Below are 3,775 nucleotides of genomic sequence, written 5' to 3'. Positions count from 1 at the left end.
GCTCGCGCGCTCACGCAGCCCCTGACGTCGCCAGCGCGCGTCCCGCCTCCATGCGTCCCCACCACCGCCGCGCGCGCGCGTCCCGCCTCCATGCGTCCCCACCACCGCCGCGCGCGCGCGTCCCGCCTCCACGCGTCACCACCGCCGCGCGCGCGTCCCGCCTCCACCCGTCACCACCGCCGCGCGCGCGTATCGCCTGTCCCGCCGCCCTATTCGTGAAGCACCACGGAGCGGGTCTGTGACGTTAGGCTGTTGCTACCCTCCTCCCTCCTTCCAGAATGATCTCTGAGCTGGGCGAATGTTGGTGTGTCGTCTGTTCAGCCCCTCCAGCATCTGGAATCTCCCCGCATTTTCCTAATTTTCAGGCATCATGGACCCACTTCACTCAGCTCAACTCTTTCATCCTCAGGACCAAAATGGTGAGCCGTGCCCCACGTCCAATGTACATCCTTCAGTTAGACAGGGAGACTACACCAGATGCCCCCCCCCATCCCCCCCCCGTGTGTGAGATGAAGGGCTCATGCCCGAAATATCGATCCTCCTGCTCCTCGGATGCTGCCCGACCTGCTGTGCTTTTCCAGCATCACTCTCTCAACTTTGTAAGACTTGTGCTTTTTTTTTGTGCCATTCAGTGAACATTAACCAGACATTACAGCAAGTTGGAAATCGTTTAAAAAAAAACTTTCCCCATGGAACGTTAACGTTAAATAGTTGGTTCATTGTGTGTGACAGCAAACTTAAAAACTGAAAATCTGGAGGAACTGAACAGGTCTGATAACAGCTGTGGAGAGAGAGAGAGAAAAACAGCTGTGGGTGGCATGGTGGCACAGTGGTTAGCACTGCTGCCTCACAGCGCCAGAGACCCAGGTTCAATTCCCGCCTCAGGCGACTGACTGTGTGGAGTTTGCACATTCTCCCCGTGTCTGCGTGGGTTTCCTCCCACAATCCAAAAATGTGCAGGTTAATTGGCCATGCTAAATTGCCCGTAGTGTTAGGTAAGGGGTAAATGTAGGGGTATGGGTGGGTTGCGCTTCAGTGGGTCAGTGTGGACTTGTTAGGCCGAAGGGCCTGTTTCCACACTGTAATGTAATCTAATCCAATCTAAAATTATGATTCTGATATTGCTTAGTTCTTTATCATCACACTTTAATTGATTCTGTAATTGCACTTGATTATTTCTAAGTTATAAATCACAACACCAGGTTATGGTCCAACAGGTTTACAATATTTTGGAAGCTCTAGCTTTTTGAGGGCTGCTCCTTCATCAGGTGGTTGTGTCATAACCACTTGATGAAGGAGCAGTGCTCCGAAAGTTAGTGCTTTCAAATCTTGATTATTTCTGTGTATTTTTAAAACATGATATAGGAATAAGGGCAGCAATGGTTGAGCTAGTATTTCGTGCCCATCCCCAATTACGCTGGAGATGGTGTGGTGAGCCCCCTTCTTGTTTTTGAGTACTTATAGCATTCACAAAACAAAACAAAAAAAATTCACCAAAAATTTCTATAAAAGTTCCAAATTTAAACCTAAGAAACATCTGAGCAGCACGGTAGCACAGTGGTTAGCACTGCTGCCTCATGGCACCAGAGACCCAGGTTCAATTCTCGCCTCAGGCAACTGTGTAGAGTTTGCACATTTCTACCTGTGTCTGCGTGGGTTTCCTCCGGATGCACCAGTTTCCTCCCACAGTCCAAAAATGTGCAGCTTAGGTGAATTGGCCATGCTAAATTGCCCACAGTGTTAGGTGTAGGGGAATGGGTCTGGGAATGGGTTGCACTTCGACGGGTCGTTGTGGACTTGTTGGGCCGAAGGGCCTGTTTCCACACTGTAAGTAATCTAATCTAAAAAAAATCCAGGAATCAATCCAAAAACACTTAAATTGATGTCTCTGAGCAAAAGTTTTCAAAATTTTATGTCCAAATCTCTCAGCTTGGAGATGGGCATCTCTTCTGTGTGTGGGATTTGACTAAATGGTTTTGTTGTTATAAATTGTTTAATTGTGAATTTGTTTATTTAATTAATCCTGTACACTGATAGATGGATATCATCACATGTTCACATCAGAGAAACTGAAGATGTAGCAGGTATGTATAAAATCCATTATGTTACCACAAAGATAATTGTCATATCCGGATTGTACCAGTTCTGCAAAGTTAAATGAAAAGGGCAGACCTTCAGAGAGTCCCCAGTGTGGAAAGAGGCCATTTGGCCTATTGAGCCAATACTGATATCCTCCGCAGAGTGTCCACCTAGGCCTAGCCCCGACCCTAAGACATTAAAGAGTTAATTTGCTCTACTGACCTGCAAGAAATTGAATGCCCCAGGGATAAAGGTGGTGTGTCTTTGTCTTATAGATGGAATGTAGGAGGTTTACATGGTCATTTCCTTGCCATTCAAGGATGATTTACATTTTCTTCCAGTTGGAATTTGACTACTCCCCCATAGTTACAAAAAATAATTTGCAACAGATTTGACCATTAAGGGATGATTTGCATTACATTGTTTCTGGAGGTGGGGTGGTCACTGCATTGTATCTTGAGTGCCATTTGACTGTAAGGGAATGGTTGGGGGTTGTCTTGTGGGCAGTACTAACTGTGATGTTGAGAGTTTTGTACAAAGGAAAGACTGTTTCCTTTGTACAATGAAAGCTTTTACCACAATCCCGTAAGTTCTGTGAGGTGTGTTAAAGGTTCCTCCAGAAAGCCTGTACTGTACTGTGTTTAATAAATTTGGTTGCTTGTTCACAGAAGTTGGTGTGTTGCAGTTGCTTCAAGTGTGTAAGAACCTCAGAAAAAAGGACTTACAACCCTATTCCTATAATCCATATTTAACACAGCCAATCCTTCTCATCTGCACATCTTTGGACATGGGAGCATCTGGCAGAAAACCATGCAGACGTGGGAGAACGTGCAAACTCCATACAGTCGGCCAAGGCTAGAATCAAACACAGGTCCCTGCACTGTGAGGTAGCAGTGCTAACCCCTGCTGCCCTTTCAAAGGCATTGTCTGTTTATGAAAACTGTAATTAGGTCATACCATGAAGCGACGGTTTGAAGGTTGGTTGGTGGCTGTGCAGCAACTGTCTCCCACCATTAATAATGAAGAAATCATTCCCATCATACAGAAAGACCAATCCAAAATCTCTGGATATGAATGCAGCACAGAGGATGTGGTAACTGTTTATCATACTCTCTGCTTGCAAGAGGTGTCCATTGTTGTACAGGACCAAACTGTACATCTGGAAAACAGCAAAACAGTCATTTGATGTGCCATCAAAAGGAAGTGTATCAATTCTGAAGCATATTTTTTAAAAATTCATTCACAGGATGTGGGTGCCACTGGCCAGGACAGTATTTATTGCCCGTCCCTAATAAAATCCAACTGACTCAATGATGCCTAAATCATGAACTGACATTCTTGGGTGTTTAGCAGCAACATGTAGTCATATTGAAATTTATCCTTTCAAATTCAAAAGGACCCATAGACCGTAAGAAGTGGGAGCATAATTAGACCATTTGACCCATTGAGTCTGCTCTGCCATTCAATCATGGCTGACATGTTTCTCAGTCCTATTCTCCTGCTGCCTCCCTGTAACCCTTGATTCCCTTACCGATCAAGAACCTATCTATCTCTGTCTTTAATACACTCTATGAATTGCTCTCCACAGCCTTGTGTAGTAATGAGTTCCACAGATTGACCACCCTTGGGCTGAAGAAATTCCTCCTCAACTCCGTTCTAAAGGGTTGTCCCTTCACTCTGAGGATGTGTCCTGGGT

General features: G+C 45.6%; 1 long non-coding RNA gene across 1 annotated transcript; it reads left to right on the top strand.

The window, feature by feature from the left end:
• Positions 1–170: 170 nt before the first annotated feature.
• LOC140468781 (uncharacterized) lies at positions 171–3,390 on the top strand. Its single transcript, XR_011955830.1, has 3 exons — positions 171–419; positions 2,038–2,084; positions 2,748–3,390. It is a non-coding gene; the product is annotated as an uncharacterized lncRNA (long non-coding RNA).
• Positions 3,391–3,775: the final 385 nt, after the last annotated feature.

Source organism: Chiloscyllium punctatum, chromosome 48, assembly GCF_047496795.1.
Source record: "Chiloscyllium punctatum isolate Juve2018m chromosome 48, sChiPun1.3, whole genome shotgun sequence".
In the NCBI taxonomy this organism is placed as follows: Eukaryota; Metazoa; Chordata; class Chondrichthyes; order Orectolobiformes; family Hemiscylliidae; genus Chiloscyllium; species Chiloscyllium punctatum.
This window is presented reverse-complemented; position numbering and strand designations above follow the sequence as displayed.